Raw genomic sequence first — 14,917 nt, 5'->3', positions numbered from 1 at the left:
ATGGGAACATTTAGACTAAGGGAACAAAGAGAGGTGGAGAGATTTCACAAATTCTTGCAAAGGAATTATTAAGTCTATATGAATGGATTTCTCCAAACACGTAGTAAAGAAAGATTTCTTTCAGCATGATAAGTTGTTGTTTTATCTTTCCACTATTACTCCTTTACATTCATGCTGGTGCCTGCTTTTATCCCCAACAGTACAATTTTTAAAAAGTGTGACAACAAAGTATTAATATTTTAATGTGCTTTGTTTTGTACTTTATTTTTTACAAGGCAGAATACCAAACAGTGTTGAAGTTCTTTGTAGAGGAGAAAATATCTTTAGAAGTTTTAGGGAAGGGCAGTTTGAAGGGCAAAACAATAAAACAAAACAACCATAGAAAGAAAGAAAGAAAGTCAACAACAGGTGATTTCAAAATGAAAGCAAACTAGTGTATAAGAAGCAGCTATCAGATTATTAAAAAAATTTAGAAGAGGTAGGTTTGGAGATGTCAACATTTGTGCAAATTTTTAGTGGTTTTTTTTTAGAGAATGCAAGGCTGCTTAGATAAAAATCAGTATCTTACAGAAAGCAAGTACAGTATCCCTCTTTCACTTACACAAGACTTGAATTTAATCTCATAAAAATGCTTTTTATTATTCATTGAAAAGGCTGACTAATGCATATGTTCTACTCCTATTCCATTTTTATGCGTCTTTTCTCTTCTCACCTTTATATCCTTTCAATAGTAGCATTATCCTCTTTGAGAAAATAGGTGTCCTGTGTGCCTAAGGACCAGAAGAAGCTGGGACTGAGTCAGCCCTCATCCCATGAGGGACTGGTACAGCTGGTGTCCCATCAAAACCTGGCAGCACTCTCCATGGCAAAGCCCTTGATCCACACAGGACCCCTACTGCAGGACCCTGGGCACCAAAGTAACGGGGACGTGAAACAAGCCATGGCACCAGGTTAGGCAGAGCCCTTTTTTGATCTTAGACTCTACTGCCAGGACCTGATAGTGAGAGAAAGTCCCCAGGGAGACAAATGGGAAGAAAAAATACACTTCTGTTGATATGTTCTAGTCCAGAGTGTAGATAAGGGCCAAGTGGAAAGGTGGCATTTGGAAAAAGCAAGGGAGTGCTGCAGCAAGCACAGCGTGGTGGCTGAGGCCAGGGAAACAGGGAAACTCCTTTCTCTGGAGTGAGTGGATGCCTGTGCTGCAGGGACAGAGGGCACTCAGGGTGGATGGGCTCCTTACTGTGCTGGGTAATTACTCTCCTCTGCCCTGAATCACAGCAGAGGCCCCTGGCAACTCAGGAGATGGGGCCACAGACTGTCAGACAGTGAAGAATTTGAAGCGGAAAAGTCTCTGGGGAATTCTCCCTGCAAGCCAGGAGCAGGGAAGAACCAGAGAGCTGGAATCAGAGGTGCACCAGCCTCACTCTTTGTGTGCTCAGACTGCTTCTGCAGTGCCTGTCAGCAGCAGGTGCCTTCCACAGCACAGTGCAGAGGCCACCAAGGGACACAGAAAACCTCCCTCCTGCCCAGCTGACCCTGCTGCCTGCCACAGCATGGTCCAGGCACCGAAAGCAGATGAAGCAGCTTGCTTCCCAAAACATTAGCCTTCCCCTCAACCATAGCTTCATACTATGAAGACCATCATTTTATTCCTTGCAAGCCACACCTTTCCAGAATCTGTGATTCGAGAAGCGAATTAGATTTTTAAATCCAGTATTGTAAGTAAAAGATACAGTGATTTTAACAGAAATACAAAGGTGTGCCCAGATAATGAAAATTATTTAAAATATGAAATAAAAGGTATAATTCAATTATTAATCAAATTTTGATTAAAAACTGATGAAAATTATTTACAAATAAGTGTTCTGGGCATGTTTCTTATTTTGACCTTTCAAGATCCTGTGTCACATTTGCTATTCAGTCAATTACAGCACAAACAACTGAATTGATTTCTTGCCTTTTTAGTTTAAATGCCATATTACATGCAAGAGAGTCTGAGCTTCAGAGAGTGTATTTTCAGGTCATCAGCAATTAATTGAAAAATCTAACCATAAGAAATATACCTTTATTAAAAAAAAATCCAAAGCATCATGGAGGATGTACACATAGTTCCATCTATCTGCAGAATATTTAGCATTCCTAAACACTTTTTAAAACATATTTTAAATATATTACTAGTTTAATAATTATTTTCCATATTCTATATGGCAACTGGTCTCTTTCTTTTCTGATTTCCATCAATGCAAATCAGACTAGGATACCATACTTGTCAAAAACTTACGACACTAAGAAAATGGTATGTGGTAAGTAAACGGTAAGTAAAGCCAGTAAAATGAAAAACAGTTATGATTTTTTATTCTCTTTCTTTTTAAATAAATGCTGCTTTACTATGACTTAACTGCCAACTGACTAAAGAATGATAAAAGATTACAGCTTTTGTTTGATAATTGTTGGGTTTGTTCATACTTTCATAAGCTAGTCTGAAACAAGTATTAGTGGATCTGACTTGTAATTCATTTAAGGAAATGTAAACCTCTTACATTCACTAATTTCAATGAAATTGCCCTTAATTCCCATCAGTGTAGCAAGAATAATCTATTCCAGTACTAATTTTTGTTCATTGCAGAGTTAGCTTCAGTTTAAATTTGTTATGTACCAGTAATATAACACTGCTTACTTACATCACCCTAGCTCTAAGAATAACATTTCAGTACTGCTGTATCAAAAATGTATGCACAAAAAACGTGACTACCTGGCTAGTAGCACAGCCATTTTCATTGCATTCACTAAGCATCTTTGTTTCCTTAGAAAAAGAAAATCTGTTTTGAAATTAACTTCTTAGCATACAAATGAAATATAAATGAGTGATTTCAACCCATTTAAAAACTGATATCTTGACCTAAACTTCCATTTTCTACATGCAATTTGCAGTGGCAGTTGTATTTTTGGGGGAGAAATCATTGATATCGAACACCAGTTAGATGTCAAAATAGAGAGTTTTATTCTAATCCTCTGAGACAGGGAGAAAAACGCTCCCTGATTTCCATGGGAAGATGACTGAGCTGTGTTCTTAGGAGACTCCTCCAGTCTCAGACAGAAACTGCTGAGCCTGTTGCACCAAACAGAGGCAGCCTTGCCCCTTTAAAGCTGCTGAAATGGACTAGTTCTGTGCTCACATTGAAGCACTCCAGAAGACAAGCACTGTGTTCTGAGAGGTGATGATGTGTTTGCAGTGTCTGTGCTCAAAGTGGAATCTCATTAGAAAAACAGAAATCTTGCTGGAGAGCCGTGTAGTAAGACAGGACATGCAACGCATGAATTCATTGAATCCCAAGGGTGATAATCTGCCCAAAATTCTTCTCCAGATAAGCATGTTCACACGTGGCAAAAAAAGCTCTCAAGCAGCAACAGTTATTACTGTTTAATAAATATTCACATTATTTCTCAGCAGGCAATATACCCACTGGGCAAAAAAATAATAGTATGCTAATGAAGGATTAGACAGACATGGGCTAAATTAGTCTTACTACAGTTCTGTTAAGCTTGTGGGTGTGTATTACATGACATTACTGTTTAATAACATAGAACAAAAATTTCTCTCTCTCCCCTCTTTTTTTTAATTTTTTCCCCTTTCTTCTTTTTCTTCATTGTTTGTTTGGTTTCATTTTTTTTCCTCCTTTAGCAAAAGAGGTAGAGGTTTTCTGTCCTAGGTTAACTTCCAAGCATTAAGAAAAGTAACATAACCTGAATATTTATATGATTCACACCTAGAGCTCTTAATTGCTAGACAGGATGCTGCTAGAATTAATGTAGCATAACAGCCAAAGTAGTCCTGAACATTATTCAATACTCCAAAGTATACAGTATGGGTGTTGTCATGATACTGCACAGTATTTGAATAAATGTACCTTGAGGAATGTGACAGAAGCCAGATTTAAGCAGCTGCTGGCATTTCTATTCTGAATACAGCTGATCTCCAGAATACCAGTATTCTGACTGCTAAAACCTCTCCAATGCCTCTTCATTCTTTGCTTCACAGAAGACTCAGCAGCTGGTTTGGTTTTCTTTTCACCATTAGCAGAGGTGTCTTTGTAAGGATCCTTCCAGTGAAAATCACTTGGACTGGCTCAGAAAGTCTCAAGTTTAAAAGAGAATGCCCCTTAGCTGGTAGGGGAAAAATCTCCATCAGGAATCCTCTGCCAGGCTCTTTCAAGTCCTTCCTAAATAGTAACTCAATTGATTGGTATTTTTAAAGCTTTACTGATGAATAAGGTCCTGGTATTCAGAAGGATTTCACAGAGTTAAATGATACCAGCAAAATACACAAATATAGATCCACAAGGTACTCTGAGCTACCTCCTCATAAAAAAACAACAAAAAAAACAGCAAAACAAGAAAAATCAAAATCAACCTGAACATGTTAACTCTTTATGATATATCTGTTTCTTAAATATCCCAATTGCTTTCAGGCTTTTCCTTGGAGCTGGTCTCTATTTAATTAATTAATCACAGTATTTGCACATCTTGAATGCTTTGTTTTAATGTCTCACTCCCTTCTGTGGATTTCTCAGCTGTGAGATTTTAATGAGAGCCATTTCTCATGTTTTTATGCAGAATTATTATATGGAGGAGAAAGTGATAATAACTCAGTCTTCTCTTAATTACACTTCTAATTATTCTTAGAAGTTTATTTATAATTGTGTCTGCCAGCAGGATTTGTTTCAATTATCATAGCCAGATTGGAAATGGAGCTTAAATGAATTCTTTCTGTAAACAACCATATTTTAATACAAGCAAACAAAAAGTATAAATATTTATTTATTTAATTTTAACTCAAAATTCTTCCTTCTCTGATAGTCATTCTTATAAACAAAAATCTTAGAGAATCGTGTAAAATTTTTGCCCTTCAAAACTAATAATACTTAAGGTAGCAAACGTTCTCAGAGGACAAAAAAAACTTAATTAAGATAAAACCTATTTATGGTCAAAGAGTCTTTTTTCTTTCCGTAAATGGTAATAAGGGCTTTTATGTTAAAAGTCTTCAGATAGGAAGCTTCACCTCTAGAGGCACAGCAATGCCATTACTCAAAGAGAATAAGTGTTCTTTCAAGGGTGAATGGGAAAGAAATATCTATTTTTGATGCTGTTAGATTCCCACTTGCAAGACAGGAAACCCCTTGTTTACCACAGTATTTCTACAATGATGCAGATCTCCTCTGAAAAGTGAGCTGCCCAAAGATCTCAGATCAGGAAATCCTGTTTTCAGGGAGAAACTGTTCAACAAAAATCATCTTTAGAAAGTACAATCCTATACATATTATTTCATTTTTCATATGAAATAACATTATTTTACCCACAGTAATCAATCTAGAAGTAATTATAGGACAACTGAAAGAGATTTAGAAACGGCTATTTCAGTATGCACAGATGGTTGATACACACATTCTCTTTCAATTGTATTAAATGTATAAAAGTTAGGGATTAATTTCGAGTGAGATTCATATCTTGGCTATGGAAAGAAATAATAGCTATTGTTAGGAAATGGATTTGTAACCCGACAGACAGAAAATGACAATGTGCTATACTGCTTGTTTAAAATCCAGAGACAAACAGCTTGCCTTCATATCAAACACGTTTCCCTTCGACACCAGTCCCCTGCAAGCCCCTGCTCCCTCAGCAAAAGAAGCACGGGAGGAGAAGCCTGTGAGACTTACCTGTTTGCCTTCAGAGGATGAAGAAGTTTAAAGCATCAAAGTTCTTGTGACAATCAGCCACTAGCACTTAGCTTATGCAGAAATAATTACACTCTTCCATCTTTTAGCTTTCTCAGTAAGTGAAAGCTGGTGATGGATGCCAGCAGCCTTGTTAAAATATCACTGTAATCCGTTCAAGCTCTGGAGATTGCTTAGAAAACCAAGTCATAAACATGCAGTGTCTCTAGCTTCACAAGCAGCTCAGCATTTTCCAAGCGTGCCCACGTCTTCCTTTTCCAGTACTGTACTTCACAGAGCACTCGACCTATCTTCATTTGGGTAAGAGAACACAGTTGTTGAAAGTAAATCCTACGTGAACAGAAGACTTCTGTGGGTTTGTTTTCTCACATCAAATAGTTATTATTTTAGCAAAGGAGACACCCTTTAGGGTTTTGGTTGCTGCTGTTCCCTCATCAAGAAAAAAAAGAATAAAAAAAGCTTCAAATAGAAAAGCGAGAAGCAAAGAAGAGGATACAGCAGTTCAAGAAGCAGCAGGCAAGGATGGGTGTCTTGTGATTGCTTTGAGTTAATACTCCTCAGGGGGAGTTGAAAAAAGCACAAATACAGCAAAATCTGTCTTACAGAGTAAAAATCTGTTGTATAAGCCATTCTCTGGCAAAGTAAAACAGCATGTGCATTTACTCCATTAATTTCTAGCATGCCAGAGTGCAAACGAAATTGGTAGCTTTCTGTTTACTAACAGCAAACAGGTAGGAAGGAGGAAAGAAAATTCACTATGAATAACTTCTCTAATTGTTTCTGGTCTCCTGAGAAATGTATCAGATCTATTGTGAGAGCTGTATTTATCAGTGCCACAGAACATTTTATCATTATCAATATTTTCTGGAGCATATGTGGAGAATGAACAATTAAGAGTGCTGCAGCCCCTAGATGCAAACAGCACATTCGTGACTGGTCTTCCAGCTCTCTGGAAAATACAAATATGAAGAACAAGAATCATAAGTTCTGAACTCTTTGGAGTAACTGACCCAATTACTGGCACCAAGTGATGGGAACTTCAGCCTAAAAACCTTAATTCAAATCTCCCTCCTGAAGCCCATTAAAATACATTTTTAAGAGGCTGTGGATGAGGACCTTTGCCAGCTGGCTCCTTTGTCCCTGGGCATCACAAAATCACCAAAAACAACTTGGAAGGAGCTGGTTGAAACCCTGCTCTGACCTGAAGTTGTCCTGGATGTGACAGTGTGATGCTGGGTCTGAATCTGCTCAGATAATATATGCAGCACAAACACATGCCTGTTCCCTTCAGGGCCAAAAAGAAAACAGTCCATTTATTTGTATGATGAGCCCAGTCACAGACCAAAATGCCACTGAGCCAAATGCTATTCAAGCAGAAAACAAAGAAACTCCTCAGCTGCATGAATTTACTGTCCAGCTGTCACCTTTCATACTTTCCACACGTACTACCCACCTGCAGTGCCACCAAATCTTGCAGAACACAGTGTTCTTGACTTTAAAGCTTTCTAGTTATTAACCCAGCTATACTTTGGGTCATTTTTTCCCTTTAGCAGAGCTTGATCTAGCCCTTTCCAATCAGTGAAAACATCATATTTTGAAAAAAACCAATTATCTCCTATTTCCATTGCACTTTGTTGTTAGAGAGGTTGGAGTCAAAGTGCATCTGTGTTATACACTGAAAACATGAGGGAAAAGAAACAGAGCCATGTTTCATGTTTAAGCTCTGAGGAACTGCACATGCCAGATACAGCAAATACCACATCCTTGGCACAGAACAACTCACTGATAGCTCAGGGCTTTGCCTCAAAATGCTGTAGCACTTAGTTTGTGTATTCCTCTTTTCCACAGTCACAATTCTGCATTCTGCTGCAGTCTGAGTGTTCTAGGCTTACATGTTCATGTTCACTGTCTTCCATTTGAGGGAGCTTTGGGGGCTGATCCTGTAGGGGAAGCATTTGCTCTTATGTCCCTGATCATTAGATATGCTGACTACTTTCTCTCTGTATCTGATGCCCAGGTGGAAGGCAAATACTCTCTAGATGCACAGCAACCCCACTGACTCTGGAATAGCCACAAATAGGAAGGTGAGAACATAGGTTTTTGAGCATTGAAGAGAAAATCACATCTATAGCCCAATCCAGGAACTTTCAGTGACATCTTAATTGTATCAACTCCATTCAGACCCTGCTGGGTCCCTAAGAAAATTTCCCTCCTCTTGTCAGCTTTGCAATTTGGTTGGGTGTCTGAGCCCTCCCACTGGCGGAGGGCTGCTTTCCAGAGCACCACATGCAGCACCCCTGAAAGGAAAAGGCAGTAAAGCAGCAATTGCATCATCTAGCACAGCACATGTGAGCAAACTGCACTTCCACCCACAGAGAAGCTGCCACTGGTGCAGCACACAGTGCTTTGTGCAAGCACTGGCCTGAAACCACAGATGAGGGGCTGCTCCAGCACTGCCACTGCAATAAAGCCTCTGCTGTTACATGGCAGAAATCTCAATGCACCTCCTCCTTTCAACTCACATTTGACTTCTAAATATGCTTGCAATGCATTGTGTATTTTTAGCATGCCCAGGGTACCTATTTTGGGTTACCAGCCTGAGAAATCATTGAAGAGGTCTGATGTTGAATGAACCTTTGAAAGACTGGCACATTTAAACATTGGGCAATAGGAGAAGAAAAAAAAAAAGAAAGACAGATATAAGATATCAGTAGCTTCTTCCAGAAACAGAGGTCAGTGGCCATGAAATTTGTCACTATCTTGTTAAGCATCAAGAACTTCAGTGTTTTGACACTACAAAGTGCACCTGCCTCTGGAAATTATTTTGAATGTCTGAATTATCCCTCTTCCATCAGATACAATAATCTTTGTGCAAAAATATTTGCTTTATATTCTGTACAAAATACTTCCAGCACTCAAAGATACATTTTGTGACTAGAGGTCAACGTGTGTATGTCCCAAAGGTAGGATATTAATAACACTGGAAGATCCATAGTTTTCCATAAGACATGGCATTTCAGCTACTGACTGTGAAAAATTGAATTTGTTCCAAGGGTTGTTTTTGCATAGGAAGGTGACACTACCCTTGCAGAGGACTTATGGGTATTCCCCTCTCATCCTGGGAGAGTCTGACTGTCCCAGGAAGGACTCTGAGCATCTTTAGTGCTTTATGAAGGTCAGAAGGAACACTAAGAGTATACAGGCTCCTCAAGGAGCCAGGATCCTAACAAGCAAAATATAATGCTGTATTGTGTCACCTAGATTTTCTTACATACTATTCTAGCATGAAAAAAGCATGAAATTAATTGATCCCATGAAAAGACTGGGATCAATTAATTTTATGAAATACATGCATCTCCCCAAGCACAAAAGACCTCCAAATATTCTTTTTCTTTGTATCCTGCTCAGAGAATCCTCATCAAAGCAATCCTTTCTCTGTATCTTGGCAAGTTGTTTTCATTAAATAGTAGATCCTGCATTATTTCCTTGGTGAAATATAATCAAATGATGAAACAGTCCCAAGACCAAAAAGAAAATACTAAAAAACACGAGTACTAAAAGTTAGCACTGTCCAGGGTGCAAAGCCTTGAGAGAAAGAACAATAAACAAGAAACACAAAGATAAACAGAGGTGGAAATTGGAGTCTTTAACAATAACATTACTTTTATTTCTAGCCAGAAACATAAATGATGCACTCTGTGCATATCCATATTCATATCTGGAATAAATTTATTTGTGCTTAAAGAACAAGTACCAGTCCATGAGATTGAGGAAGCTGAGTCTACAGCTTAAGATTCAGTTGTGCCTTAAGTTCAGCCATATTTTAAAATAAAAATCTGTGATCACTTCTACTTGTAGCTGCAGCAGTGAGAAATTAGAGAACTGTGTTTAATTTTGATTAAGCTCAAACAGTCCCTTTATGTCAGATATGAAATCAGTTCTCACACTGCAGAGCTGGACATGCTGCCATTGGGCTATCTGGTGTTCCCTGTAAAAGAGTAGAACCTGTATTTAAATATGTCCATATCATGCCAACACATGTGCCAACATGAATCTAAACTGACAAACAGCTTTTTATTTATTGCCCTGTGCTCAGTGTAAGTGCCCAAATATGAGAAAGTAAGTGCCAAGCTTGAGAAAGAGGCAGAATTTTCTTCATGGTTCAGAAACAGAAATCCTTTATCAAAGGAAAATTATTCTGGTCTTTCAGCTGCTTTGAGAGAAGGTTACAACACATTCCTTTCAGACACCATGCATGTGATGGATGGGGGAATACTGTAATAAGCTGCCAGGATATATCGATATAATGCCATTTTTTCCCTCAGACGTTCATGAACTCTATAGGGTCCACTCTGAAGTGAGCCAGGTCCATTAGCTCTTGAAAAGAAAAAGTTCTAAACTGCTGGATCACCCCTCAGAACCCTAAAATAAAAGATAAATTACAAAATGGAGGTGAAACAGAAAGAGGATGATTGAAGGCCAAATCAAGGATAAAACTATGGTGGAAAGTCTAAGGGCAGGGCTAAAAAATAGACACGTTGGGGAAAAAACGATCTGTGGGAAGAGATTAGAGGTGCAGATTGAGGAGGCAAATGTATGACAGCATTGAAACTCATGTTAAAAGGAGAAAGGTGTGAAGCAAACAGCCTGGGGATCCTGAATTCAGGTAAGAAGGCAGAAGATACCCCAAACTGCAACTTGATCATGTCATGGAATTAATTACCTAGGTCAAATTCTCTTCTGATCCAACCCCTGGCAAAAATTGAGGGGGAAAAAAAGGTGAGAATTATTTTAATTTGATTGCTCATCTTTGTGAACAGTTTTAGCCTGTCTTTCTGCACTAAGATTTTAGTAAGATTTTTTACTGAGGGCAATTCTTTCAGCTGTTCTGTTTGCTACATGCCATAGAGGTGCCTGAGACCTGGATACCTAGAACCAAACCACTTTCTCACCAAGGCCTGGATCAAGTTCTTGAAATCTGAGCTGGAGCAATTTCAGAAAATATTGCTTCATCCTTTCAATGCCATTTTCAAATTAAAAGTCTCCATCACCAAGCTGCCAGAGGAGCTATTCAAGCTATGTAGTTCTCAGTGCACTGATATGCATTAGCTATGATCTTACTGATGGTTACACTGTCTCCTCTGACCAGAATGGGAATTTCCAGCTTAAAAGTATGCAAAAGTTGAGAGTGCTAGCTTTTAACTCCTTTTGACTCCCCAAACTGCACCAGCTTATATTTTTCCTTGCTTCATTTTTAATAACATGCATTGTTTTCCACCAGGTGCTACTCATTCAGTGAGTGTAAGAGATGTCCAGCTAGCATCCCAAAGAGATCACAACCATGGATGTAATGGCAACAGGTGTGGGGCTGTTATATTTTACAAATATAAGCTTATAGGTTGATTCAGGTAGGAAGGAACCTCAGGAGGTCATCTAGTGAATGACCCAGTTTCTCTTGCTTATCAGAAGTACCCAACTTGTTCCCAAGCTTAGCTGTAAGAGATTTTTACTTTTGCACCTCCTGAACAGAAGGGAAAGACTTTGTTTTATTTCTTCTCAATTTTTTCTCTGACTGCATTCCTTCAGGAAAAGACAGTCCTTATTATGAAGGTATTACAATCATTCTCACTGCATGCTAGACTCTAAAGTTCATAAAACAAAAATAAATGAACCACAGATATCTTATATCAGTTTCTGTCTTGATTCATGCATTGCATGAGGAAGATTTTTGGGGTTGTAAAGAAAAGATCACATATGGAAGACTCAGCCCAGTCATCCATTCATACAACATTTGCATTATAGAGCACCTGTGACCAGTTCTTTCTCCAGAGCACTTCAAAGAGTATGTGCAGTGATATTTTTAAACTTTGAACAAAAAGAATGTTTGCATCCCATGTGACTCATTAACTCGACAGAGCCATAAAATATCAATCAAGCTACATGTAAAGAGGACTATAATGGCACAATGAGTCTGTAGTCCTATTTCTAATTAACATGGCTTAACTAGACACAATGAGCAATCTCACAGTGTAAGCACACTCCTGTGACAGTCCTACGAAAAATAATCTGGAAAGGTTCAAAAGATTTCAGTCCAAAAACCTGGTTATTTTTTTCTATCATCACAACTCAATTTCATTTCAACTTGCAGCTTTTGAAGGGAGTAGTCAAGAGCAGTATTGGAAGCTGAGAGCCAGTATCATCATTACCCATATGCAAAACAGACATAACATTTACTTCTCACAAAAAGACACTGTGATGTTTTCATTATCATTAATAAAATGCCTAGCAATCCACAGATGGAAGACAGTGTCTAAAGTCAAGCAGTTCTATCCATAAGAAAGGTTTTGCTGTTCAGTCCACAGACAGACACTGATTTGTTTTCGTCTTTCTTTTTCCTAGAGAATATTCTGTTGTTTGGTCTTTGGTTTGTGCTTTTATCCTTGTCTTTGGAATCAGATAGCACTGGGTTCCAGCACAATGCTTTGCACATTTGCCATACTGAATTTTAGAGCCCCACCATTTTATGAAGTCAGGAAGCAAATTTTCAGTTATGGAAATGCTAGTACCATATACATTACAAAATAGGAGGTTTTAGGTCTGCAAACTCACAGTCTTCTCCAAAAAGTAAGACTACTCATCTCTAGTGATCAGATTTTTTAAATAGTTATTCTATTTTTTAAATATCTCTTATATTTATCCAAGAACAACAAAATCAGGGACTTAGGCAAGGGATAAATAGTCCTGTTACCCATATCTGTATTGTACCAGCACTTTGTCAGCAGCAGCTATTCTGAATCTGCTGTCCTGAGGCATTAAAGCAAAGGTCATGGTTACTTGTGCTCATGAAAGAATGTGTGGTCTTTCCCATAAGCTTCAGGTGACAAATGCAGAACCTTGGACAAAATCCAACTCAGGAAATTGCCTCCTAACTACATACAATAATTTCTACAATTTCAATTGAGTAATGTATTATTCTCCACACTTCATCTTAAACTCCTGCTCTTGGGCAGCCTTCAGTAACATGAACATTGTACACAAGAGTTGTTTTGAATTCTAAATACTCCTAAATAGTTAAATTTAATTAAAAATTTTAGCAACTGGTTTCAAAGGAACCATAAAAGCTCAAGCTTTTCTATTGCCATTTTATGTTGAAGAATTATCTTCTTGCGCTAACACAGAATTTTTCTAAACTCTTTATTTAACTTTACAATTGGTAATTTCTGATTCTTTTTTTTTATTTTTCTCCTATGTATATTGGAAAAAAACTTCTTTTATAAGCTATCTTATTAGAATTTGATTGGGAATTCTTAGCATATGGAAGGAAGTCTTGTTTCTTTGCTTTTAGAATAGCAGATCTAATGGACAATATGTTTTTAGTTGTTTACCATAAAGCTGAATTAGAGAAGGACAATGGTCAAAGGCCAGATACTTTTAGCTGGTTGAAATTGTAAGCAGAATCCCTGAATTTGCTTGTAATGCCATTAAGAGCCTGAAATTTATGGGAAACATTAGGACTAAGGTTCTGTGAATATTATGGTTAAAGGTTTTGGAAAAACTTAACTCAGCAAAGACACCAGAGAGCATAACCCAGGCTTGCTGTCCCACAGTAATTTCCCAGCTGAACATTATCTGTCAGGAATTTCCAGCTGAACATTATTATCTGCTTCTGTCCAAGAGCAGCCCCTGGGCAGTGACCCTTCTGAGGAGGCCCTGGATCTCAGCTGGGTCTGTTCCAGCAGCTTGAGCAGGGTGAGGTTTATAGTCAGTGAAGGGGGGTGGCTGTCTTGGTGCACAAGGAGTGTCACACTAAATCACTTTTAACAGGTTTTGTTTTGTAGACACATGCTGTTTCCACAGGTTTCCACACCTGTTGGAAATCTCAAACAGCTTTATAAATGTTGAATGACTTTCTTCTAGAAGATGTATATTTAAAGGCTACAGCTTTTGTAAAAACATAATTCCCACACTTTGTGAGTTTTCCTCTGTATTATAACACCCAATATTGAATGAAAAATATATTTCTATTTTGTGAAGAATAATTATCTCCTATGAAGACATAGCCTGTAAAGTTCTTCTCGTCTACTTAGGCTTATTTCCTTCCAACTGCACATATTTTTTCTGAGTCAGTTTTAGATAATCATATTATTCTCAGCTAAGTTTTTCAAATGATATATGAAGTACTTATTTTATCAAACAGCTGCCACCAAGTCATCTTAAAATGGAAGATTAAAATCCTCAAAGTCAGTCAGTGACAGCATTATACTTGGATATACAATCTTAATACAGCCACGGGTGTAGCAGTTGTGAATGCCATTTGCATATACTACTTCCTCAACACAGGATCTTCTTATGATCTTAAAAATATATGTGAAACTCAGCAGAAAATGAAGAGCAGGTAGTATTTTCACAGATAAATTACAGGAAATGGAAAAATGTTTGTCTGTGTGCTTTGAAAACCCATATATTTAATACATTACAGTTTCTAATATGTGCAAGTAAAGTTGGGGTGTGGGGAGGAAGGGAGAACTGGAGGGGTCATGGGATAATAATCATATTTTAGAGGATCAATAATCTATGAGGAAGGTGTCATTTAATAGAAACCATCAGCCTGTAATTGCAACCCTAATATGATACACTATAAATTGCATGCTCTTTGAGGTTATCAGGAAGTGCAATACTCTGGATGTTTACATGTTCTTTCAATACTCTTCTATATCCAAGTTTAGGCTCTTTCTTTTCTTCACAGCTTTAATGGTCTTCTAATACTGCTTTGTGTGGTTTTGTTTTGTAATTTAATGTATTATACACAAACTCATGAGGATGAAGAGAACCAGCTAGGAATATTTTCACAAAAATATATTTTGGTTTATAGAGTGAGGAATAATTTAACAGGTATGAACAAATACTATGAACAAATACTTAGTAATTTATTTAATCTCTGACATTATATTTCTCTTTCTAAATATCTACTGTACAAACTTTTCCCAACCAGTTCTCATGAAGTACAACACCATTGCATGGGTGATCATTATTAAGAGTTAAAGTTCTGATTTAAACTGTTTCAAGCTGAACAAAATGAAGCAAATTGTACTGTTATGCAAAATTTCCTTAATAAGTTATTGTTTAGTGTAATTTCACAAATATTTTGTGATGAAATCCAGAACAAGGAGAGAATCCTCACTTAA

General features: G+C 37.7%; 1 protein-coding gene across 4 annotated transcripts in view; it reads right to left on the bottom strand.

Moving 5' to 3' along the window:
• The window catches only part of TUNAR (TCL1 upstream neural differentiation-associated RNA), a 161,703-nt gene that overhangs the window by 32,368 nt on the left and 114,418 nt on the right, over nt 1-14,917 (bottom strand). Inside the window, exon 1 of one of the 4 annotated variants that reach the window (XM_066551299.1) lies at nt 5,715-5,803. The exons of the other annotated variants lie outside the window; for them this stretch is intronic. The gene's annotated coding sequence lies outside the window, so the exon portion shown is untranslated. Of the gene's footprint in view, nt 1-5,714; nt 5,804-14,917 lie in introns of those variants that run through there. 4 annotated transcript variants of the gene reach the window in all.

The sequence above is a fragment of the Molothrus aeneus genome, chromosome 6 (genome assembly GCF_037042795.1).
Source record: "Molothrus aeneus isolate 106 chromosome 6, BPBGC_Maene_1.0, whole genome shotgun sequence".
Taxonomy (NCBI): domain Eukaryota; kingdom Metazoa; phylum Chordata; class Aves; order Passeriformes; family Icteridae; genus Molothrus; species Molothrus aeneus.
The sequence above is the reverse complement of the archived record's forward strand: the minus strand, read 5'-3'. Positions and strand labels throughout refer to the sequence as shown.